General features: G+C 45.8%; 1 protein-coding gene across 2 annotated transcripts in view; it reads left to right on the plus strand.

Annotated features, from left to right (window-relative positions):
• The window catches only part of LOC135399005 (uncharacterized), a 289,237-nt gene that overhangs the window by 224,307 nt on the left and 37,721 nt on the right, over positions 1-27,209 (plus strand). The gene's annotated exons all lie outside the window — the stretch shown is intronic.

A 27,209-nucleotide genomic window follows, 5' to 3' on the forward strand; every position in this document is an offset into this window, starting at 1 on the left:
TGCGAGGAGTAGCTGTACGAAGTCGCCGCTGGTGCGCGCATACTTGTAAACTGAGTCGCTCAGGAAGTTTGCACTTCTCAATTTTTTTTTTTTTTTTGCTTGGCAGTTCTTGGAGGTAGTGGGAAATATACCTCTGGCCATATGGTGTCACATCAGGCGGTCACATCATGTTCGAAGTACCTCCGTACTCCATTAATGGGGTAGTGAAATAGCCCTCCTGAAAATTTTCTGTACGGCGGGTCGCCCTATAGAATTCGCGGGCGTTCTTGGGCAAAACCACTGATCACAGGTGAACCATAACGCGCGCGTGATGTCTTAGATCTGCAAACACCTCTCGAAACTACTTCAGAAACTCATTCATGGGGAGCCCACAAGAGAATGGGTGACATAGACATCACGGGGACACGATGGCAGTGCCGACCGGGTGGCCCGCTATATACACGCTGCGCTTACGCCACACTCAGCTTTCTTACGTCACAATATCAGATCGGGCCGTGCCTCCGAGGTCACGTCGCTTCGCACATGACTGATTTACTCAGTCCGAAGTTCTGGTATATGATGCAATGGCACAGTGATGAGACGAAAACGTTTTGCAGGGTCACTCATGCCTATTCTTTCCTTTGAACACGTACCACCAAACATTCGTTGTCAGGAACGTCGAAGTTTATCGTCTCAAAATTCGGGATTTGGGGACACGGAAATTGCAGCGATTTGGACACCCGAACCCTACTTATGTACTCCGGTCACTTGGAAATCCACATCACAGTTTCTGCATCATGAAACCGCCCGATATACGCCATTTTTATTGAGCAACGAGAGAAGTAAACGCACTTGCGAAACGTAATTCCTGAGATGGAAGGAAGGAAGGAGAGGTAGTTAAGTGGGGGAGGGGAAGGGGGGCTGGCGACGCTCAGTTGCCGCGTGAGAGTTGCAGCAACGTCGTAAACAGAAAAAGGACAGGGAGGTCCTCGTCGCGTTCCTGCCCATAAGACACGTTCTTCGAGCAACGGTGCCCACCAAACTGTGTGCGTGACGGGCAAACAGAGGGAAGAACTCATTGAGCGCAGCGACTTTGCTTTTTCGCTTCCTTCGTCAGAAATAAAGGCAGCGCTCGAAAAAAAAGTGCGTTCGTCGATCCGAATTGTGTTCGTCGTACAATTTTGGACACCGTACAAAACAGCTTTATACCAGTTCTCTTTCTCTTTTGTGTACGCAAGAACGTCAACAACGAGGTAATGCGAACGATGATGATGATGATCGTGGTGGTGGTGGTGGAAAAGAAATATACAGTCAACCCTCGATTTATGAACCTTCGATTTATGAATTCCTTCGTTTTATGAACAGGAGCACGAGGAACCAAACTTTTTACATTAATTTTTCCCTCGTTTTATGAACCTCGATATCCGAATAATGAATGGAAAATCTGGGAACCAACTAGGAGTTCCCCAGCGTTATTGCCCTCAATTTATGAACAGATCGTTCTGAGGTCAACAGAAATCTTCAAAGGTATTATTCCGTGGTCTTATGAATGATGCCGGAACGGACGAATCTTTTCCCAGGTATTGCACCCTCGATTTTTAACCCCTCGAAATCCGAACAACAAACTGCTTTTCCGGGGACACATTAGGGTCGACCAAGTGTACAGCAGAAGGCATGGTCGAAAGCAAAATTACACAATATATTTCATTATAAACACAATCACAACTCGCAAGTACTGTTTCGTCAGCTCTATAGTACTGACTTAACGGAATTTTCGATTTATGAATCCCTCGATTTATGAACGATTTTTCCGGAAACCGAGGGTGTTCATAAATCGAGGGTTGACTGTATATGCTTGTGACACATAATCAAGAGCGATAAAAGGAAGATCCTCACGTCCCCATCAAGCGAGTCGAAGGGAAATTGGAAGAAATGATATAAAGGTGATGAAGTACGAGCATGACGTTTCGGCCAAAGGGGGGGGATATATGTGAGGGATTTTTTTTTTTTTGGCAATTTCGATTTTTCTGCAGTGAGGCCTCCGTCACCACGTTATACAATGCAAGAAATGCACCCTCCCCTGCGTTAATTCCATCTTTTGTGCCGCCTTCTCACCTCTTAATTCCTGCCTCCCCTTCATGAGGTCATATCTTCTACCTTGCACCTCTTGATGACAGCGATGGGCCACTTCATTTAGTCTCTGTCGGCCTGTCTACGAGGATGGCACCAGTAAACGAGCGGAGAAAGAGAATGAAGGTGACATCTCGGTGGTCTTTATGAAATATATTCGGAGAATATAAGGCAATCAGCGTGCAAAGAAAACACTTTCGCTCCCGCGGGAACAGCGCCATCTGCGTGACCGTCTCCACTCTAGGGAGCTACGGAAGTTCCTCAACGTACGACATTCCCTGCACCGGACAGTTGTAACAGAGGCGAAGTTGCTGCATAATGTAAAAAAACCCGAGACTAGGGAAGACTTCAGGGAACTAGGAAGACTAGGGAAGACTAAGAGACTTCGTGTTGTGTCTGTCCCTTCGTGTTCCCTAGTCTCGGGGGTTTTTGCATTATGCGTCATCTTCACCAGCTCGCTTGCTTCCTAGCCATTTTTTAAGAGGCGAAGTATTTGCAGCAGCGATAAAGCACCATGTTTATTATGTAGCTATGCCACATCATCTTCGTTTTCTTTTCTTTTTTTGTGTGTGTGTGTCTTGTTGTTGTTGGATAGTACCACTCTTTTTCACGTCTTTGCTACGTTCGTTTCTTCTCTTTTTTTAGTTTTTTGCTATGCCTCTAAACCAAGGTCCAGAATGGACGGTAATCACCGTAAAGTATGTCCTAACGTACCGTACAATACAACTACATTACAAATACACAAGGAACAGGAAGCGGGACGGTGTGTACAGAATTCATTACTGAAAAACTCCATTTGACACACCAAGAGAAATAAATTGTCTGCATCTTCAAATTATGTACCGAAGGTATTAAAAACGATTCGAGGAAAATACCTAGTCCTTCACAAAGGGTTATGATAATGTTCGGGAGCACTCAAAAATAATCTCCTATTTACACACCGTATTGTTGCCTTTGTTCGCAGTTTCGAGCTGGAAAAAGCAATAGAAAAATCAGAGAGAAACAGCTATATGGCTGTCATTAGTGACAGTTGGTTAAGGCTTCGGGTTTACTACTTTAATGTGACTAGAGCTATTTTGGTGGGCTGTTGCGATTATCTTTTGGTGCTCAGAAAATTCCTGGCTTGTCTGACGAAGATTTACCGAAACGGCTAATAAACACGATAACGTATCACTTCTCTAGCCTAGGCGAAAAGTACGTGAGTGCTCTCTATACTTTGGGGCAAATCAACTCTTGCAGATCGGCTGTACCCCACGTCTAAAGGCATGATTGGCTTAGGACTGCGCGTTACGTTTCCTATGCTCCCGCATGCCTCCTGAATCAGAATTGCTGCTTGTACACTGATAGTGTAGCGAAAACACGTGTCGGAGACGACGTACTCGAACTTAGGAGGCACTTGGGTGCTTTTGAAGCGAAATATTCGCGTTAACAGAACATGTGAATCGGCGTCCCCGTCTGCATGACGTCATTCACCTTCTCGCATACCTCTCACTCAATGTGCGGGCTACATTCTCCGCTGGCGGAGATATACATACATATGTGACAGTAGCTCTTACGTTGCCTCGGAGTACAGTCAAACTCCTTTACAACGAAACTCAGGGGACAGCAAAAAAAATTCGCAGTAGAGGTATTTTCGTTAAAAAGGATGTCCATTATTGGACCTATAGGGCTCCAGCGGGACCGCAAAAAAATTTGCTGTAGTGGTATTTTCGTTAAAAAGGTGTTCGCTATCAAGGAGTTTGACTGTATAACATTGACGGGTGTCGTCCTAAAGAAAACCCTCTCGTCATCGTAAAATGTTCCCTCGCATTTTCTTTTTCGTTTTCTTTTTTTTTTTTCCATACCAAGGTCTTCTCGTTAGCTCAAAGTGGGTGCCGGGGAAGATGGGATGAGGTCTTGACATCGGAACGCCGACTTTCTCTTCCGCCACCGTTGCCCTCTTCCATGAAAGAAGTCATCATTCAGCCGCCTCTTTGTTCGGTATAGCTACTCTCTCAAGAGCGCACTCTCTTCAACTTACACACCTCGTTAGTTAACGTTAGCTCTTTCGCAAACACTTGCGGCGTTGCTTCGACGCGCCTATTTAAAGGCATTGTCTGAAGTTCTTCAGCCGTTCAACACGGTACATGTCTGCGTTCCTTCGGTTCAGTAAGGGGCAGCGAACCCTTTTACGGCTGACCGCTGAGATTTTTCATCGAAAATGCTCGCAGCTGCGAGGGTAAACCAGCCGGCACTGTTGCAACACTGAAGCCCGCGCCGAACTCCTTTTCGCGATTTTCTTTCTTTTCAACGGATGTGGCCTGCAGATGATTTTTTTTTTTAAATTCTGTTCTTCCTTCTGCATTGTGATACTTAACAGTAAGAATGCTGTAGCATACTGCTCATTACAAGAACCCAAACGGATAACGCACGTGTTTCAGCGTCGTTCACAGGGTTCGAACCTGTCGCCTTCGGATTAGTAAGCGTAAGTAACGATCAGAATGTGAAAAATATGCACTTAATCAGTATTTTATCCAGAATCGCAAACCTGGGAGTGTAGCAAAAAATTTGGGGAGGGGGTTGTCATCATTATGGCTATGCCGTAAAAAAAACAAAATGGGGATGTTGAGGGGGAGGGGGGTTGGATGAATCATTTCACGTACTATCTACAGATGCCGATAAACACTAACGCGCTCGACAATGACAAGTGTCTAAAATGCCGAATTATTACGCAGGTTGAATGTCTCAGGCTTGCGAGCGGCGCATCGCCATAGAGAAAGCTGATACTGTTCGGTTGCCTTCTTCGCTATGCATGCAGGACAGAAGAAAAAAAAAAGTGGGGGAGAGAGGGACTATCAATGTTCTTAAAGTTGGCTGGAAGAAGGTGTGAGAGAAAAAAAAAGGCAACAAAGAGAACTTTTTGTATTTTCTCTGTCTACCGTAACAACCCAAGAAGCGAACTCAAATGACTGATCACGTGACCCCCCATCGGCGCACATATTCCCCTGTCGTCTGCTTCACGCTCGTTCCCCCCCCCCCCCTCCCATGTAGTTGTCCATTGAGTCCACAGTTTACTCGCAGGCTTCCGAGAAATCATACTCTCATGGGCGAGCTTCGTCTGCCTTTGTTTCACACCCGTGAGAAAGTTCCGGAAGACGTCCCTCTGCTCCTTTTTTTCTTCTTGTTTCTTTTTTTTTCTTTCTTTTTTTGCCCTCTCCCTGTAACCTGAGCGAGCGCGCAAGGGAAGGTGCATGATCCGCAGACGCTCAGCAGACAGTCTCGATTTTATTTTATTTTTTCTCTCTCCCGTCCCTGCAGATTTTGCGTGGGCGAAGCTCTTCCGTTTTCTTGGAAAGCACTGCTCCGTTTCTCGGTTCGCTGTGCTCTTTGATTTCTTTAGCAGACGCGTCAACATTTGAGCCTGTGAAAGTTCTGTAGTGTCTCACAGTCAACCAGAGGTCGTATATGTGCGAGAAAGCTGGAACGTCGTCCTCAGGTGTCTGTGATGCCGCTAACACCTTCCTGAAATGAAACCAGTTCAGATTACGGTAGTTCCTTCAGCTTATTTTTAATTCATACAAATACAGTCAAACTCCTTTACAACGAAACTCAGGGGACAGTAAAACAAATTCGCAGTAAAGGTATTTTCGTTAAAAAGGATGTCCATTATTGGACCTATAGGGCTCCAGCGGGACCGCAAAAAAAATTTGCTGTAGTGGTATTTTCGTTAAAAAGGTGTTCGCTATAAAGGAGTTTGACTGTACTAACGTTTCGTTGTTTGGCATGTAAAGTTGTTACTGCATTTGATGATGATAGTTCCCTCTCTGGCACATCTATACTCTTCCGAAAATTTGTGTTTTTTTTTTTTTTTGCAATCTTCCGAAAATACCTGTGGCTTGTAGCCCGGCAAGTTGTCACCACTATTACTTGAAACTTGATCAAAGAAACGTGGCATACGAATGTTCTTGACTAACCGCACGTCTACGATGCCTGAACTTAATTTGAAGCCCCAATCCGTTGAAGGAACACAGAAAGCGCTTCAGTCACGACCATATTTACGAACCAAGCCGTTAACCTGACTGCTAAAACGCACCATGCGAAGTGATTCACTCGACAGATGCATACATATCGCGGAATTCGATTTCGAAAATCGCGACCGCGCGCAACGGTGGCAATGCCCGCAATTAGCCCCAGAGTCGCTTTGACGTCATCGCGGTGCAACCCGCTCACTGGTTTGCTTGTTTGGAGAAGCGTCGTCTGCTACACACAGAGAGAACTGGGAGTAGAAATGAAATAGAAAAGTGCGATTGGAGCGCGGTCTTTCTTGTAACCACGATGACATCACAATCCTCCTCCTCCTCCTCCTCCTCCTCCGGGCCTGTAGAGCGAGTCGAGCGGGAACGCGCGCGTCGATGTTCGGGGGCGTTTTATTCCAAGAAAAAAACTGCGTACAGAGAATTTTTTTTTTGTCTTCGTTGTCACGTCAAGTTACGTCCTTTCGTAATTCGCCAGAAACAGAAAATCTTTTGAATGGCTTTCTGGGCTCTTTTAAAGTGTCACTCCGGACTCGGAAAACAGCGTTTATTTTATTTAGTCCATGAAAAGAAGGTGTCTCAAGGATTCTATTCGCGAAATTTCAATCCTGTTTACGAACGCTGCGCACTTCTGTCAATTTTTGAAGGTCTGTTGAGCCTCCACAAGTTTCGATGACGCTAAGAGCCGGTGACGTAATCATAAGCCCATAAATTGCAACGATGTCATGCTCTGGAGAGGGCACTCGTCTCCTAGCAACGACGCTGGCGTCCGGGGAGGGTCACGTGGTGGAGAAGTCACGTGACACTAATCGAAAGAGGGGGAAATGGGAGAGATGTCTTCTCCCTCCTTTGTGTTTTCTGGAAGGTCGGAGTGATCGGATGATATGTCACGTGGGGCTCCGCTAACGGTGTGCAAAAAGTGAGCCCCCCAGAAGACGCAAAGGGCAACAACGTTGCCAGAAGGGAGCCTGGCGCTCGGTCGGAGCCTAACATGACGTCACAGTTCTCGAAAATAAAAATTAGCTTTCTCTAGCTTTCGCGAGCCAAATTATTTTGCAAGAATGTAAAGTGAGACAAGAAGATTCCAGTAACATAACTTTGGTAGGATTCTGAAGACACGAGATTTAGTCCGCAGTGGCACTTCCATTAAACATTCGAAACTCGATAACAGAGAATTTCAACATAAGGCAGGATACCCAAGCACTTTGCGTGCCCTAAATAAATAAAGAGACATTATTGCGCATGCCCAGATCCGGAAGAGTGCTTTCCGCAATGCGCAGTGACGACGCCTTATTTCGTTTGGTATCCAAATCGATTGCGCACCTTATTTTAAAATTCGTTAACGATAATTCCTGGCTTATGTCATAGATATGGTCCCTTGACGTTAGCATATTCAGTGTAGTAATGCGCCAAGGGTTCTAGGTAAACGCTGGTCTGGGTAAAAGTGTTTATATCTCGACATTCTCTATACGTGTCTGTATCTATAGTGCTCTGCTCGTTCCGCGTAAAGAAGTGTCGGCCTCGGTGGCTCAGTCGTTAGCGTGTCCGCCTGCTGATCCCAAGATCGCGGGTTCAAACCCGGCCGAGGACGGTGGTGGCAACTTGGTGGAAGCTAGGGTACGAGTACTTCGGACACACTGTCTTCCGCGAGGGACGTTAAATGTGGGGTGCCGTATGTCGAGATTTCAGCGCACGTTAGTGAACCCTCAGGTGGGCAAAACTAATCCGCAGACCCGACCACTGTGACGTCATGCGCTCATGAACACAGTTGTCTCGTGACGTAAAGCCCCGAATCATCTTCATCATTATTATTATTACGCGTAAAGAAGTCCCCAGTTTTAGCGAAAAAGTGCCACGATATTTAATAAAAGAAAGAGTGTGTATGGGGGGAATTTCGCATTTATTCTTCGCATTTTCCGTTGGAAATGGTAAGATAGTGGCCGTGTAATAGTATGACAATCTTATGTCGTCGAGATGACCTGGTGACGCACCCGGAAATTGATTGGCCAAAAAAAAGGGAGGCGGGGCGAGCTTTTTCTATGACGTTCAGCGCATTTATGGGATCTTGCCGCTTTTCTTAGGCTGCAAGAAAATAAGGTTTCCGTTACCACTTTGCTCTAGCCCACAGAACTGCATATTTTGCGGCCCGCACGCAAGGCAGACCATTTCACATTCCGCTGTAACATTCCTCTCATGCCAACTGCAAGGACTTGGATTCCAGCGTGGGATTTCCAGCGAAGTACCGCCATTAGAATTCCTGAGCGCATCCTATACCCTACCTTGCGCCTGACGAAGAATTTCATAAATCCCAGCACTACCCTTCTCCGCCGTGAGCGCGAGATGGTCGCTTTGAAGCGATCCCCTTGCGCTGACCTCGCCAACGTGTCATTTTTGACGCCCTATTCCTTATCACTTCCAATATACTATCACCGGCGACCGTCTCGACCCAGCCCTATCAGCCGTTCTCCAAAGTATGCATAAATTAACGCCGACCGTCAATCCAGACTAGCAAGAATGCGGAGAACGTTATCGTGCTATCATTCACGATTGTAACCGGTTGCAAATGCTGACGCAAATTCCTCCCTGCCACGTGATAGGGGGGTCGCCAAAGGCGTGCCACCGGCTACGGTCCAATTGACGGTTGTCGTCGGACATGCAAAGAAATTGATTACGAGTAGTATAGCCCAATTAGTTTAATATAATTATATTCTCAGTAATTAATTACTTTCGATGTTCTGTAATTGAAATGGTAACTTGGTTACTTTTGCAGGTAATTGGATTTTATCTTTGGAGTTATTTTAGAATTACTTTGCATACGATACGGGATTAAATTTAATCTTAAAACAGACAAGAACGGCATGGGGTAATCTCGAAGCGCTCAGAGGTTAACCAAGTGAGCCAGACATCCTTCTGTCGTCCTTCAGTCATGAAATAGTGACTCCAGTCGGCCTCTCCAAGGACGAAGATCTCTTCCTGGGTGGCTTGTGAGTCATCCCTCTCTCCCTTCCCGTGCTCTCCTTCATTTACTCAGTCGGTAGTCTGAACTAAAGCGGGTATTTTTCGACCCGGCCGGCCCGGTCCGAGTCCGTCACGACCAGGCCCGTGCGCCGGAAAAATCACTCCAGGACACCGTCCAAGCACGCACAGACTCACACACAACAACCTTTAAAGATTATTGCGCAAGAAATGGATGTCCAATTGCTTACTCCGATTAAGGATGTCGTCCAAGCTTTTCAATATTCGCAGTGCCGAAAATGGTTCAAACGCTGGCGATGGACATTAATTATTCCAAAAACAAGAAGCACACCGGCACCACAAAAAATAAAACCAGTTCAAAACAGTTAAAACATTGTTTCGCTGCGGACTGCTGCTGTGTCTTTTTTTTTTTTTTCATTCCTAGTTATTGATTCGGGTCACGAAATGTCATGTGTTTTTTTTAACTGTTTCTAAACCGTTTTATTTGTTGCGCTGCCGATGTGCCTCTTGTTTTCGGAAGAAAGAATATTCACAGTGCATAGAACAACTCAGGCCCGGAGCCGAAAGGGTATTGCGTGGCCCGAACCCGGGCCGGCGGGTTTCGGGCTGGCCCTGCCCACATCGATCTCTAGTCGTGCTGTGTTGTCAATTTTTGTTTTTGTGTGCTCTTTTATTCAGTACGCACCCACGGAATATTCCAGACCTAATTTGAAATCAATCCATCAGTTTTTTATTACGTCAGTTTCAAGTTACTTTGTCGGCGATTGCCTGAAAACAGCGAAGCATCCGCTTGACAAAGGGCACAATACCCGTAGCGTTCATCGTGCAGCAGTACATACGCTGCCAAAAGTTGGAAATGAGTCAAAGAAGTTCTTCTTCTGCCTTAGTATCCCTATATTTAGGTTGTTTTAATATCGGAAGAGCAGTAAGAAAAATGGTGAACCTCATAATCCCAGCACGTAATCTGTCGTCTGTGCACGTACGCGCATTTTAAAATTTATTCGTCGGTCCCGGTACAAAATAAACAGGAACACTTTCCAAGTGAGGGAGACTCATAGTGCGTAAGAAAACACAGCTCCTGTTGAATCTCTTGCAAGAAAAGTGACGCTGAGATAGTAAAGAAACAGCACGGTGAACATGACTGAAAGAGACAGTCCTTTCAGGCGAGGATAAACTTCTCAAGAGGCGTAAAAGCGCATGATACAACTTAAAATGAGCGTCAGCGTTTGTCCAGCCTGGAGGGAGGTTTATACGGGAGTTTCGAGAACCCCCCCAGGAGGCAGAGTATGGAATGTGCAACCCAGCTGACCGCTTTTGCCGGATATCTTGTGACGTAACACTCGTGACGTCATCCCAACTCTCCTTTCAAGGTCTCTCTCCTCACCCGACTCCTCTCCGTTTTTTTTTTCTTCTTCTTTTATTCGAGGACTAAAAAAAAGATATAAAAATGGGGGGGGGGGGGGAAGGGGATGAGCAAAAAGAAATCAGGGCGCGGCGTAGGATTTTTACTTTTTATTTTTACTTGTTGAGCTGGCATCGAAGACACGTGAGTTCCTCCTATCTTCAGGGGAGGATGACCGCAGGGCGATGACGTCCAGTACGATATATCTCGTTGCTGGCCTGGCAGCTGGGACGTTGTTAAAAGTCGCGTTTTGAAAAGTGCACGCAGTTGGCAGGGCATCGCGTCATATCTGTGAACATGCACGTGCGGTCCTTCTGCAGCTGTCGAACTTGGGTAAATGTGATTGGTGCTCCTGAAACCTTAGGACCTTCTTACTACTGAAAGTGGAAAGTTGGGTTGGGTTGGTTGTTCATGCTGAACGGAGAACGAGAACGCGAAAACTGAGTTCGTCCGGGGCTGTCTTCGGGTTCTGGCTTTCCGTTCAGTATGTTCTTGTTACGCGCATTAGAGTTTCATTATGAGTGCCGCCTCCCGCCCTATTGACAAGCTGCGGCACTTCGAATATCCCTTGCATGGCCGACGAACGTTTCGATGTTTTACGGACAATGTATTTGCTTCGTAATGAATGAATGAATGAGTGATATTATTGTGGCCAAGAATGGCCGCAAGAGCCTTGGTGTTGGCGCACTGTCACATTACAGGAATGTAGTATATACAGCAACACACGCTAATGATATAAAGGAAATGGCAGGAAGGCGATAATCCAAGGCACTAGGTAGGAGGTTAAAAGAACATACATACACATGGTAAACATATGGGGGCATAATATAACAAAATTACAATAGGGAAGAGGCTCCAAAAGTGCAGTATTTCGGGCAATATTTGAAAGAGTACAATGGAGAAGAGAAAACAAGGTAACTAGACAACAAAAATGAAGACAGCAGGAGTCAAATAAGATGATGCGGATGACTGAATTTAAGACAAGCAGGACGCAATGCTGCTTTTAAAGGCTGTATATGATTGAAAAAATATAACATGAGGACGAAAAAGAGTTCACCAAAATTTGACAACGTGCGGATGGCTTATAAGGTAGGTTTTACATACATATAGAATATGCACACTCTAATAATAATAATAATAATAAATATATATATAAATCAGGGGCTTGCCCCGTTTGAGAGGTCCGTGGGATTCTGGGCGTAGGATTTAGGATATTATTACTTGGATCGATTAATAATTACAATCACATCAATTTTATTTGCTGCACTGAACCGTGTAACGCCAAAAGATTACGTGAAATTTCATAAGTGTCAGTCACATAACGATAAGTTTGGGAGCAATTGCTGTTTCTATAGCCCCCTAATTGCAATTACTCCCCATTTTAGTACGCTGTCCCTGAAATTTACCCCAAGTACTGTAAATAGTCCCCAAACTTCGCATAGTCTTTTGTGCACTGAGTCTCCAAAAGGTACTATTGGTTGTGGCAGTGTATCTCGTGCCTAAAAGAACTAAAAAAACTACGCCTTCTTTTTATCTTATTATTATTAGAGTGTGCACATGGTGATCGCAGTGAGAGAAACGTTCAGGAGCTCTTGAGCGGACGATGGAAGGTTCTTTTGCAGACATTGCTGCAACAGTTGTGTTAGACGGATTTCCGTGGGAGTTACAAACCAATTCGACACCATAGTTACAGCAGCAGTATGCAAACTGCTCCTTGAAGATTAAACTTCAAGGATCTAAACGGGCACCAGGGCAGCTCAATGTGAAATCATGGATTACAACACCAGTCATAAAGCAGGACAGGACAAAGACAAAATGGGAGAACGAGGCGAACGCCCGCCAGAGCTTCCGCCCTATTTTGTACTACCTCTTCAGTTCACGGCATGCTGGACATCGTCGTCGAAAACGGTGCATCTCCATCCATTTTTCACATGCCCATCCTTTGGAGCCTTTAATTAAGCCGCTACACTGCAGCGCCCCCTTTTTCCGCGTCAATCTCTAAATGAACTGAAATTGCACGTTACTGCCCTCCGAACGTTTCTTTTCTTTTTTTCTCCTTCTTTTTTTTACCAACAACGGCGTCTGCGTTTTAGTTCTCTTGAAACAGTTTGCTCCTTTCATTACTCCTGCATAGCTGCACACCGTGTGTGTAAGCAGATGATTTCAGAACTCGAAAGGACGTCTTAGTAAATGAGGTGTTGCAATGGGGAATGGCCCGCGCTTTCGTAGAACGGGTTTCTGCTATGGAATGTGCGGCGTCTTCTGCTTCTTCTTCTGACTAAAGCCACCACCGGACAGGAAGTGATTCGACCTCCGCGTATGGGACGTCGCCTTGTCGACACGTATGCGGCGCACACATGTACCATGAATGGATTTTTTTTATTTTCGGAGCAGAGTGATTTCGTATGCCGAGGTTCTTCGAAACGGAATCTGCACTTCTGCGATTTGCGTGACGTCACTTCCGTTGGATGAATGGCAACGAGGATGATTATAGTGTACGGCCGTCGCGTTGAAGCGTTGTATGGGCGACCAGGTTGGCTTTTGCAAGCTTTTAGTTGGCTTAAACTGGTCCCCAATAATAAAGTTGTTGTTGATGACTTTTTGTTGATTCCGTGTTAGCGCCCGCGAAACAACTGTGGCTATGAGCGGGTACAGACGTGGACAGATGGAGAGAGGACAGCAGGAAGGAGTTGGGGACAATGGGGTGTTGTTGTTGTTTAGCATTGATGTGACGTTTAATTTCTGTAGTCTTGTATAATTTCCATGTTAATTTTTAGTATCTTTTTGCTTTTTTTATAATGTCATTTTGTGCGCAGAGCACACCGCTCTCAGTCTACGATTTTTGTCTAATCTAATCTGTTCGTCTAATCTGAGATTTTTGTTCGTCGCTCCTACTATTGTTGTTGCCTTGGTATCGAACAACAACAACTTTATTTTGATGTAAAATGTTGAATCAGTTCAGTGTCCGATGTGTTCAATATGATACAGAAACCAGGCGATTTATTATAGCACGGTACAAACTACTTTGGTGCAAGCGTCTAGGGCGAAAATTGTTAGAACAGGTACGCTGCGCCGAGACCTTACCTTACCTTAGTTTACCTTATACCTTACCTTACCTTAGTACTACATTACTGCTCCTATACATAAGTGCGCAGTATTAGGGGGGCGTAATGTAAGTGAACCTCATCCTTTGAGAAAAGGGAACGCTTTCTTTGAATGCGTAAGACACCAAACAAACCGAAACTAATTTTGTAACCCTGTTACATTTTCTAACGTTCACATGCTGTTCAACACATCCGACCCAAATGTCTCAAAATACTTCCTGCTCAAATACGTGGGGTTTCTATTTCGCACAATGCTCGACATTGTGTCCCAATCTCTTTAAAGGAGATTGTCGCCGAAGGCCTGTTTTTTGTTTTTGTTTGTTTCAAGCACGACAGATTATCTGTTACGTTGTGTTTCCTGGGGCCCTGAAGAGCCTGACTCTAGATACTACTATATCTGAATATAGGTCACGACAGGTGCTGCTACGGTAACAGATAAGACGCCTCGTTAAAGGGCGACTTTCAAACGACATTGCACGTTCGCAGAATACCAACTGAGGATTCATTGCTGTTCACTCCGTATACAAGGCTATTGATGTTTAGGTTGTGGTAATCAGTATGCACCCAGGTTACACCCTTCTCGTTGCTGTGTCAAGCTTTCATTCATGGGGCGGCTGTATATGAGTCGCATCAGATTCCTCGTCCACTGGGTCCGCTCTTGTGAACTGGTCCATCCACACCACAATCTCCAAGATCCCCCTGAAACTGAAGCACAATCCATCTCTCTGCTTTCCACTGTTCGCTCACTGTTGCAGCCAGACCGGCTGCAACCATATCTAGGACCTAGGATTTTTCATGGGGGTCCTGCCTTGGGACAGCATCGTACTCGCTACCTAAGGGCATTGGGGGGAGGGGTCAGAGCGGCCTGACGTCCCCCATATCCGCCTCTGATGGAGTAAAACTCACTAATAGAGAGTTTTAGTGCGTCGTACGCTATCGCCTTTCCGTACGTAAGGGATAGAGTATAGTGGTTCTGCACAGGGCTCGACGGTCTCTACGTTTTGCGCATGCGCAGAACCATCAATGCTACCCATTACGTACGCAAAGGCGATAGCGTACGATGCACTGAGACTCTCTATTAGTGAGGTTGGTGTATCGTACGCTATCGCCTATGGGTACGTAAGGAATAGCGTGATGTTTCTGCGCACTGCGCGAAGCTCTTGTTATGTTTTGCGCGTGCGCAGAACAACCAACGCTATCCTCTACGTACGCAAAGGCGATAGCGTACGATATACTAAAACTCTCTATTTCCTTCCATGCACGAAGCGATTGCGTACGGAGTACGACAACCGCGTATTCTTTGCATATAGCGTTTGTCGTTTCCAACTGCGCTCTGTACGATGGGAACTCCATTCAAAGCAGTAATCTGCGAAGCGTTCTGCCTGTCTCACGTCTGCAATCAATCGTACACGTGGCTGATAACGTGTTGAAACAAGGTTGCAGTGCTCCTGCGACACAAGAACTACTGCGCGTCGGATAAGAGACTGATACGACGAGGACGAGATGCTTTGCGTTAGTGGTGACACGGAATTCCCAAACGCTATCTCGATCACTTTCCCTGCTTTATTGTGGGAGGCACTCGACTCCAGCTCGAGACTGCCTTCCACTCCAGAAGAGCCATCGCCTTTCAAGGGTGTTCAACTATCGCTGCATGGCTTGCGCCGAGCTTTTACTATAGCCTTCACTGTTGCTATAGAGGACTCTCTTAACACTCTGAATGCACCGTCAGAAGAAGGAACAGAGCGCCAGTCAGTTGTCCAATTAAGAGTGGAGCTTGTAGAATAATTGCAGTTGATGAAAATGTACCAGCAGTGAGGTTCGAACCCGCGTCCTCCGATTTCCGGTCCGAGGTGCTACAAGCTGCACGATGTCCTTCTGTATCCGTTTATTGCGCTTAAAGGAGCAATATATCAGGACTGCAATTGCAGGGCGAGTCCGTGAACTGTGGCTACGCAATAGTCCCATATCCTACTTGTTCTATACTTGCAAAACAAATTGACACTGTCTGGCAAACCTGGAAAAACTGTGTACTTTTCGGAAAGCCTGCAACTTGTAGACTTCAGATACGTAATAGTTGGGGGGAGGGGGGGGGGCAAGGCGTGCGCCCCAATCACCGCTTTTCCTGGAGATGGACTCTTCGGACGGTGCGGGTGTTCTGAGGTCCATATTATGACGACATCTGAGAAAGATCTCGGCATATGAATACAAAATGTACAATTTTCACAAGTCACCTTGACGCCCCCGTGCGAGGAGACCCCCCCCCCCCCCTTGCCCCCTTCTCGGTACGCCCATGTTCTGCTATACATTAAGTATTTTTTAAATAATTTTTAAATGGAATTTCAAAGATTGAGAGAAAGGCCAGCAGGTGGCGCACATGGCACGCACCTTTCCCAAATTGATACAACCGTTACAGCAGTTTACACAGAACTTCTTAAAAGTTGTTGTTGTTGTTCTTCAAAACAGGTGTAATAGTAATTAGTTAGTAACCTGTCTCGAATGTGTTACGTTACAGACGCGTTACAGATATCACGGGATGTTGATGTACTACATCAATGTCACGTGATAACCGTCGGCCGATCCGGGGCCGACTCCGACTTTGTCGTTCGGAGAACGTAGAAGGTCGCCACCTTTTAGCTATAAGTGTTGAAAATTAATTAGTGCGAACAGTAAGTATGAAGATATCAGAGGTGACGACTTGTGTGTGTCATCACACTGCCAAGTTCTACATAATGGTATCTTAAGACACAGTGCAGTACGAAACAATTACAAATATTAAGTATGGTCGTTATTTGGTGGAACTTCCTTGTATCTTTCATTGCCTTAGGTACGCTCTGCATTATGGGAATTTTATGACGAAGCTGCTTACGACGTGCTTATGCTAAAATGATGAAGAACGCTTGATGCTTCGACAAAGCGAACCATGGCAATATGACAACGGACACGTAATTGTGTCCTATACGTTGTTCTCTACCAACGCCATGGACGGTTGGATACTTAAGCTTCGCTAGTTACCTCTAACGAAAGGTAGTTACCACTAGCTAGTTACCATTGAAAACTCACGCTCGAGACTGTGAGGTGTTGCGGGTTCGAATCCTTCCACCACCCCCCACCCCCTGTCTTCCACTCTTTCCCTCTGTCCCCTCTCCATCTGCTCGCGACTGTACGCTGCTCATATCCACAGTCGCATCGCGGTGCAACACGCAATACAAAAAAACATCATTTGCTTTTTGAATTCTTCTGAAATAAATTTTTTTTCGACTTCATATATTTCGAGATTGTGTGACATGCAGGTGTCGGAAGAAATGGAATAGTACGAGATTCTGTTTTAATGAAATGTTTTCAGTTCATTATTAATGATTAGTGATGACCGTAATCTGTATCATTTCTTTTATCAAGGACGACTATCGGCGCAACTCAACCTTTTTAGATTCTTATCGAAATTTATAATATTAGTGTCCCGCTTATACCGTTTCTTATGAAAGTATAATTATCGATGAAAGGTGAAAGTCACTGAAAAGGTTAGCCAGCTGTAGGCCGGTCCAGGGCTCTACCAATTAGCTAAGCTAACACGCCTTCTCAGCGACTTCCAAGGTGCGTCATCTGAAGGGACAAACCAGCCACTCTCTCTCACTTCATTCTTTCATCGTTAATTTCTTAGACAAACTGAGGCTTTGTATGTATTTGTCCCTTCTATGTTGTTCCAGCCTCAGAACATCAGTTCTTTCATGTTATAATTATCAGCTCTGTGTTTATAGACATCCTGAAATCCGAGGGCTTGTAATTATACTTGTGATTTTTTTTTAAAACTGATTACTTTCGTTGCTAGGTTTACTTTTCAACTCGTTAGGCGTGCTCGAACCATTGTTTCCGTGAAAAGCATAGACAGTGCCGTGCGGGCTTGCTAGGCGACGTGAAGAATGTTATCGGACCATTCTATTGATAATATGCGTGTGAGAGATGAAGCTCTCAGCACTTTACCTTCGCACCCTAGTGATCGGCAGCCGTCCAAGAGTGGCGAAGTCTCGAGAACTTTGCATTGTAAATGTCGCTTTTCCGGGAGATCCCAGTGTGTCGAGATAGTTTTGGAATGGGAGACATACTCTTGATTGCGGATGCAATTCCCGCAATGATTTATCGGTCGACCGTGAGGGTCTCGTTATCAAGGTATGCGAGTTTATCGCTTATTTCGTGTTCATCTCTACGTTAGCCTTTGAGGACAGACTGCAGCTACAATTAACCTCGGTGGAGATTGTAGGTCGCCACGGGCAGGCGAACTAGGTCAAGCCCCGAAAAGGCCCCGCGGGCAGTTGGGAAAATATGGGTCAGTTTTAGCCTCGTTTCCCCTAACTCTGTCGTCATTATATAACCTCATCTTTCCCCAAACTGGGACAGATAGTACTGAGAAAGGAGAGCATTTCCTTTAAATGATGTAGGGATGTAATGTGGTTGGTCGATGACGTGCCATATCTTATCATTGTCAGAGTTGACTTCCAATCCGCCTTTCATCACAGAGTGGTGCTACAATTCAGAATTCTGCCTTTCCATTGTGCACCACACAAGGGAAGTGAATGACTGAGGTCTCCATTGTTAAGGGGTCGTTCTAGGGGGTATTAAAAACGATAAATTAAAGTGTTCAGTTGGAAATTCACTCCTTGCAACGTGTCGCATGATATAAAAGGTTCTGTACATTTTTTTTATATATTTTGGTAGCGGTGAAAATCGGGCGTTATATTTCGTTTTGACAGTAACTGTGTCAAAGGATTAGACATATCTTTAGAATCTACCCGCAAGAATCAGAAGGCGCTGCTGCCTAGCTTTTCTTATTCAAGGGTGCATGCAGTGCTCTCTCTGTTGAGTGACTCAAGCAAAGAGTGGAGTGACAAGGGACGTCCACGCACCGAGACGTCCATGCGCAGCAATATCCGTGCACCGAAAAGTCAACACCAAATTTCCTGTATCCCCATGGGATTCTAGCACGATCCATCTTTGGACTCAACCTCTTTTTGTTCGTTTTCTGCCGCTTTAATCTGTCGTGTAATCATTCTGTGCAAGCGGTAGTAGCTGTACTACTGGCTGTTCTGTTCAGCGATGCGCGTAAATACTTGTCGCGGAGCGCATCCGGCGAACCGCGAGAACCACAACTGATCACTATGTTAATTGGTTATTGGTAGCAGCGACACGACGCTTATGAATCCTTCCCACGCGTTCTTGTCGTGAGTCGGAGGTGACTAACAGATAGTGTCGCTTTTCTTTTCTTTTTATTTATTACATTACCTCGTCGCAGAAGGTGTAAATAATTACGAGAACGTGTCGTGTCGTCCCTCCTCTGTCCCTTTCTCGGGTTCCAATTTTTTCACCATGTACCAGCTGGCCTGCACCCTTGCCCTTTTGCCAGTAAATAATTACGTTTTTGAATAGCTAACCAAATACAATTATGTAACGAAACGTAACTAAACTAAGGCACATTGAAGCGCTTGTGATAATAAAATTGTAAGCCACGCAGTATCTAGTGATTCGAACTGCCTTGCGTGTTATCTTGGTCTTTCGGGCGGCCACATAAAGCACGATCAACTCTCCCATTTCAACGCAGGTGCAACAAAAATGATGGTGCCGTGATGTTACGCGTGAGATTTGGGTGTAGGAAAAATCGTCCCCGGTGTAATCGTCCCCAGAAAAAATGTCCCCCGGAAAGAATTTCGGATTTCTCCGGGGTAGTTTCTTCCGGGGGACGTCTTTTTTCTTTTTTTCGTGGTCGTTTTCTCCGGTGACGATTTTTCCGGATCCCGCAAGATTTGTCTGCCTATAGTGCACCTGCAACAGCTATAGTCTATCAGAAGGTGTTCATGCATGATAGCGGTTCCAAAGACTTCATGATAGGCCAATCGCCTTGTTCGTTTGAAGTGGTTGACATGCGTTGCTCATCTCTGATGCGACAGCCTTTTCTTTTTTCATCGTATCGTCTTCGTATAATCTGCTAAAGTTCTAAAATCACCATAATGTCGAGTTTTAGTTGATTAGGGAACGTATTCGCGACAACGGGCCCTCCTTGGTAGCTGAGTCGGTAATGGGTTGGCTTGCTGTGAGCTCAAGATCGCGGGTTCAAACCCGGCCGAGGGCGGTTGCAATGTAAGGGAGGTAAACATATTGCTTCCAGCACCGTGCATCTGAGATTTCCGGCGCACGTAAAAAAAACTCAAAGTAGTCAAAATTATTTGCAGTCCTACCTTGGGGCACGCAACATGTCGCCTTACCATAGGCAGGCAAACCTTTCGTGTAGCATCACGGCACCATTATGTTCACGACAACGTCCCGAAAATATAATAAGCCAATCGCCCTGTCCGTTTGAAGCGAGTGTCATCAAATCGCATTCCCAGGCAGCACAATGTACTGAAAGTCGAGTGCAATGGGGGTGTCTTATCAATGTTCATTAGCCTCACTGGTCTGTTCAAGGCCTTCCACCCCCATTGCACTCAACTTTCAGTACATTGTGCTGCCTGGGTTGTTGAGCTTGGGTTTGATAACTTCCTGTATATCGTATCGTTTTCGTAGAGTTCTTCCGGTGTACTGAAACTCTCTAATATCCTTACGTTCCCATTGAGAACTGTACCCACTCCACCCGAGACGATGGTACCCGGCAAATGTCACGTGGAGCACAACCGCGATTGCCATATCCCTGAAGACGATTCAAGGTCGGAGCATTGGCAACGGTGAAACGCTCTGCACTTTCGGACCTTACGCGCAGAAGGCTCGAATTCTTCTCGATTGAGACACCGAGAGCAAAGAGAAAATCCTCGGTCAGCTGTTTCGACACTCTTCTATCTCATCTTCTGCATTGCATGCGTCCATATAACCTTGTATCTAACCCTCGAATAGGCCGTATCGCAATCGGCGCCTGTGGTTCTCCATATGGAGCACTAGAACAGTGGCCCGTATCGCTTTCTTCGTTGACGACTGTGTCATCGTTTTCTCTATCGATGTCTCGAGATTGGGGCGTATTTTTAACCGGATAACCGTGCGAAGTGTGTTCGCTGTTGCAGACTGCTGAGTGGCGAGAAGATATATGCAAAGAACCGCTCTCTTTTAAAAGGCACGTGCTTTCTTGAGAAAAAACGCGTGGACGATCTCTTACACGTCGTGGTGACGTGTCCTTGGGCCTGGGGTACAAAGCATGCTTTTTTCTTTTTCTTTCTACCTGTTCTTGGTGTGTAATTGCACTTGCGAATTTATTATGTGCGTGTGTCTTTTCTTTATTTTTCTGTTTTTGCTGTGATAATTATATTATTTGGATAACTTCCTGCACTTCACTGCAAGAACGTATGAAAAAAAGTACTGCCTAGCAGACGAAACCAACGCACATGGTTGAAACGAGGATGAATAGATCAAATGGAACAAAGAGTAAGGAATGGAGCACACTCATTGCTGATTTGGAATTCGTCTTTGTTGGAAACTGGTATGAACATCCCCCAATCACCTTAGGTTTACGTGGTTATCTTTCAAAGCTAAGCGCGCTGACACAGGGCTCATGCAGAACCTATAGCTGTATTGAAAATGTTTCTGACATCTTTTATTTTATCTTCTATTTGTTTGCACAAACAATACTGTTTACGATGTCGTTCAGGAAGCACGACAAGCCAGTTGCTCCGTTCCTTTGAAGTGGCTCACATCATCAAGAGCTATGATTTGACAGCTTCATTTGTCGTTCCGTCTTCGTAGACTGTTCCTCATGTAGTAAAACTCGCTCGTAGAACATAAGATGATAATCCAGAAGATGTGGGTTCGACTCGTTCGAGTCCTACCGCTGGCTAACCTTTTCAGTGACTTTCATCTTTCATCATATCACATTCTATCTGTAAGTATCGCGGTGGTTTTATAGTTAGTCAGTATGGCTGTTGTTTTGCCTTTCGCACAAACAAGCATGAAAGATTCCACGAAAGGGTTAACACCAGTTTTTTTCCCTTTCTTTCTTGTTTTCCTTTCTTTTTCTTTTTTTTTTCTGTGTCTCGAATCCAGCGTGGCACATTATGCAACCCCACGAGCAGCATCTCCAAAACCGTTAGAGCCGCATCTCACGTTCCACGATGCCCATCACCAAATTCCACGGGCGGGAGGACGAATTCCAGCCGGTCAGAACCGGTTTAACTCGGTTATTAAAGGACAAAAGCCGTAAAAGATAACCATGCACTCCGTCTGGGAAGAGAATGCTGTCCGGTTAGAAGATACTATAACTGGTAATACCCAGATCACGGACCACATCCTGGGAGGAGTGGCTCAGGAATTTTATCCCCCCCCTCCTGTGGGAAGGTAAAATAAAATGTTGCCCTCGAGAACACGCATTCACTCTGTGTTTGTTTTTAATTTTTGAATTCCTGGAACGCAGTAACTTTATCTGGCTTAATGGAACCGATCCTATTTGTTGTCTTCAGTCGTGAGGAGTGTACAGAAAATTTGAACTGTATGTTTACGACCGGTCTTTAACGGTCTTAAGATAATTGATTAATATGTCCAAAGCTTTAACCATCCGTGGCAGCAGCTGAGAGCACTGCACGGGCTCGGACTTACCCGAAAACCCCGGGTAAAGCTTTCTTTTTGCGGGCCTGGGCCGGGCTCGGGTTCGACCATTATGGGTCCGTGCCCGTACATTGCCGAGCCTAGGTCGGGCTCGAGTCTGTGTTACCCCTCTGTTAGTTAGCGACGGTCAAATTTTACAGCCTGATACACTGGGCCGGACCGTGTAGTCTATAAATGTCTCTGGCTCCGGCCGGGCTTGGACCGAGAAACTTAGGATCATTCGGGCTTCGGCCGGGCAAGGGCTAGGTATCCAGTTATCAGGTGAGGCCCGGGCGGGTAAATCAAAGGACGAACGGGCTCGGGCCGGGCCTCGGCCTAAAAATGCGGCCCGTGCAGTGCTTTACAGCAGCTTCCGCAAGTATTAATATTATTAATGTATGTTCAGTGAATGTCGTTCATACTATAATATATATACAATATATAGCGCTTGGGATTTCACGAACAAGATAATGTTGTATTTTCTTCCAGCGCTTTTTACGTTAGCGCTTCTTTTTTTTATACGTAGTTGGTGCAATACTGTACTACAGGATGGGTCCTTACACATGAAAGAACTGAGGCTGGAACAACGTAAAGCCTCAATTTGCCTAAGAAATTAACGATGAAAGACGAAAGTCACTGAAAAGGTTAGCCAGCTGTAGGACTCGAACCCACATCTTCTGGATTGCCCTGGACCTTGCCCTGGACCGGCAATCCAGAAGATGTGGGTTCGAGTCCTACAGCTGGCTAAGCTTTTCAGTGACTTTCATCTTTCATCCTTACACAGCCTGGTACCTAGCCAAAATTGCGATGGCTGGGTTTTGTGTCAGTGTGCCTCAACCTCGAGGAGACGTTAACTATTTCTCAGTACACCAGCTCACTTGCGCCATTTTAATGTCTTCAAGGGTTACTGTACTGTTCGAGTACTACACTATACTAAATAACGTGCATTTTCGACAGTTATGTACCTTTCTCTCTCTATATATATATATATATTACCTCGCGCTTCAAACCCTTCCGGTACTTTGCAGGCTGAAAATGTCGCCTTGTCGAACTTGCAGTCTGGCAATGCCGACAATCGACGCGAACATTTTTATTACGTCGGTCTGCTTTCGTAGTAAAAAGCTTCGTGAGTTGCAACCGCCACGGGAGGCGCTGCTTGCTGTCTCATTCAGAAAAAAGAAAAGAAAAATGAAAGTAAAATAAAACAAGAGGCTGAGCGAAGACCCCATGCCAGGCATCTGGTATGGACTCATGCTGAGTATGGCGCAGACGATGTTCTACTGTGTGCTTTCCACCGCAACACGTAATGTCACGATCATGTTTCGCAATTTCCTTTACTTCATTCCTCGTTGGTGGGGGAGCACAATGAATTCTTCGCGATGCAAGAGTGCGAAGGGATGGTTGTTAGGCGATACCCAAAGCCACCCGTCTCTGTATTAGGACATGAACGTGACTAGTTTGTATTTTTGGAACAGGGTGATTAGAGGTTAATTTTACCCCGCGATGTTTTAAGTGGTGATTGACAGTGATTACGTGATTGAGCGATCTGAACGGGGAGGGGGGGGGGCGATAATCTCTCCATGGCTTAAGGCTAAGGGCCACGATTGCGGTTACATTACGTGAAGTCTTCGTGCTTTTCTTTTTGTTCCTGCTGGTATTTGCCGTGCGGTGCCTTCGTAGAATGATTGATTACTGAAACAAGGGTATGAGGGTTGCGATAAGCAAATATATAGCATGTAATGTGACCTTTGAAGTGCGTTTGTTCAGAATATGGACACGCATCTGTTTGTTTGTTTATTGTTCTGTTTTCGGTCGCTTTTGTTCACGAGCGTAATTTTTCTATGGGCGCGCAGTCTTTCATCCCTCGTCTGTTCCTATATTCCTAGATGTCTATTAGACCTCTACCAGAGAAACGTCATCACGACGTTGGTAGACAGACTGAAACCGAAACAAATCTGAAGGGGAGGGCTGGGTTCCACTAGAGTCACTAAATAAGCTACGCTTCAGAGTATCGACACTGAGTTCCAAGAGCGAGCATGCGCCATCTTGTTTCCGCTCCACGCTCCCCACGCGCACTGCGCACTTTAGCGCACGATGCCATCTATCGTACGCGGGTGAACTGTTCCTTTCGTTTACAAGCAGCAGTTGACGGCCTTGAGCTCACATTGACATCTTCGGGACGCTGTAGTGGACAATACATGGATAACGAAAAGGAACATGGATTATCGCGCAACAATCATACACGCTTCCCTGATGAAAGATGAAAGTCACTGAAAATGTTAGCCAGCTGTAGGGATCGAACCCACATCTTCGGGATTACCGGTCCAGGGCTCTACCAATTGAGCTAAGCTAACACGCCTCTCCAGCCACTTTCGGGGTGCGTCATCTGAAGGGACGACAAACCAGCCACTCACTCTCACTCACCCTCCTTTCACTCTTACATTTTTTGCTCACTCATACACACATTCATACGACGGAAATAGACGCAAGCGGCACCTGTTGAACAAGATGTGGGTTCGATCCCTACAGCTGGCTAACCTTTTCAGTGACTTTCATCTTTCATGGTTGATTTCTTAGGCAATATGAGGCTTTGTTTGTATCTGTCCCTTCTATGTTGTTCCAGCCACAGAACATCAGTTTCTCTCTTGCTTCTCTATGCCACAGCGAGCATTATGTTAGTCATCTTTGATCCTCAACTGGGGATGGTACCGGTCGGTGTGGTGCGGAAACAAGATGGCGCTCCTGCTCTCCCTTGGACCTCAGTGTCGATACTCTGAAGCGAAGCTTATTTAGTGACTCTAGGTTCCACGAATGGGCACTTGTTCGCTGCCTCCTATTGAAAGAAAACTATAGGACGGAAGGTCGCGTCCCTTCCAGGGATCATCGTAATCCCATCATGACCGTGGCTTTCGGGTGTGACCTTGTTCGCCCCTAGCTTCGAGCGTAGTTCAACCCTACCAAATTGGTGGCGCTGTCGAACACGATGACGTCATTTGTTTACGAACAGGGAGAGGCCTACTGTCCGATGTCACGTTGCGAGTACATTTCCTGTGCTTCCAACTGCTTCCAGTACACCGGATACAATTCAGCACGTACAGGCTCAGACTTGGTCAGCTGCATGCTGCACTATCCTCTCCTGTTACCTGTGTTCCTTCCCTTTCGTTTCTTTATGGCGTAACTGCTCTATTGTGCAACATCTCCTTTTTCCTTCTTTCACCCCCTTAAACGGCGAGCTAGGCGAGGGTGTTACTGGTACAAGTTCAGACACAAGGAAACAGAAGATATAAGTAGAGACACGGGCCGGGTGAACTAGCAAAACAAAAAAATTCAGCTCTACGCCATTCCAAAACAAAAATACAAAACACAAGAGAAGCGCAAACCGTTACAAAGTTGCCAACGTATGTCACTCACGCGCCAAGGTGTTTTACCGGTACATGCCTCTTCCCTGAGTGTCTCAACTCGCTCCTGCTTTTTTCTCACGGGCATTCTCTTTTTTTTTTTTCTTCTTCTTCTTCTTCTTTTTGACGTCCGACGCACCCGACCTTCACCCAGATGAAGGAACAAAAGTGTTCACGAGGACTTTCGAAATACCCACTCGAGTTCTCCCCAAATTTATGCATGGTTTATTGTAGGAGGAAAAAAAAAGCGAGGCAGCTCACGCACTCAGAAAGAACTCATTCCCTATACTATCTGCCAACGCAACAGGCCAACATGTCGGTTTGCTTCTTTTCTGTTTTCACTGAGCAGACGTCTTGCGCCAACCCTTGCCCAATAGCCCCGTGGCCCTGCGGACCAACTGGTCTTGGCAGAGGTTCACGGCACGAACACTTCTGCGCTCTGTTTGTTCAGCAGGCCTCAGTGGATCTTTCGTCGAAGTGGGTCCGTACGAAGCTGTAGTAATAAATAGCAAAAGAGAAATGAATCTCTGAAGGGACTTCTTCTGATATCAATGTCTATTGCTTCTTAAAGGGGTTGTGACAGGTCATCCCGGGTTATCTCAGGTAAAAGTAAAAGACTGTTTTTTGCACCGATGTTAACCCAAATTGAAGGCTTCATAGGGGTAACAGAAGCGGAGAAAATGGCCACCGCGAGTACTGAAACGCGTGCCACTCTGGCTGTCTGACACCACAGCGCTTGCCGGCGCCAGTGAGACAACGCACAAGAAGTCACGTGCGTACGGCTGCCACTGGGAATGGGAGCAGCTGCTCTGAGATCTGTGACGTCTGCGCTTCGCTCGGGAGTGTGTTCGAAGGGCTTGTATATCGCTAGGTACGACACGTAGAAGAAGAATACGTTGTTCCTCAGTATTTTGGCATGCCAGTACAATGCGTCCAGGATGTAATGAACCATACCTGCATGAAAGTGTCCCCCTTTAAATTATATAGTATTGTTGATGGGAAAAATGAGCCGAACAGTTGACTTTTCTCAATCAATACTCCAAATCTTGTGAGCTATACGAAAGTAATTTCCGGGGGGGGGGGGGGGGGGGGTCTCCGTAGGAGAACTCCGGGAGATGTCCCCGAACGATTTGATCGCGGTTTCGACAGCACATGTAAAGGAATGATGCCTAACAGGTATGCTCAAATTACTTTGCAGTGTCACGCCTTGTTAGCACCAACCTAGGCGGTACCTCTTGCACGTCCTCTTCCGCGCAATGTGGCATTAACATATGGCTTCAATGCGCCTTCTTTTATTTCTGAAGCCTCAGAGAACAGGCTGAAAGCATAAGTAAGGCCTGCTTATTCTTGCGTATCTTTCTGGCATCGAGACGAGAGTTTTTTTGTATCGAGTGTACAAGGACTCCTGTGTTGTATATCCCGTTAAAGAGCTCAGTTACACAAATGTCGATAGCTAACTTTTTTTTGTTTCCTCTCTCCCCCCGATTTTGGCGACGGAGTAGTTTACGAACCGCTCCAGAAATTGTTGCGCAATTGAGTTGCGATATGGGAAGAGATACAAAGTTGCCAGACCTTCGACGCGGCCCTGCGTGATCTATGCCTTCCAGTGTAGCGGTCGCAAAACATTAACTCCGGACTTGGCTTCCGTTTATAAGGGGGG

This window comes from Ornithodoros turicata, chromosome 6 (assembly GCF_037126465.1).
Source record: "Ornithodoros turicata isolate Travis chromosome 6, ASM3712646v1, whole genome shotgun sequence".
In the NCBI taxonomy this organism is placed as follows: domain Eukaryota; kingdom Metazoa; phylum Arthropoda; class Arachnida; order Ixodida; family Argasidae; genus Ornithodoros; species Ornithodoros turicata.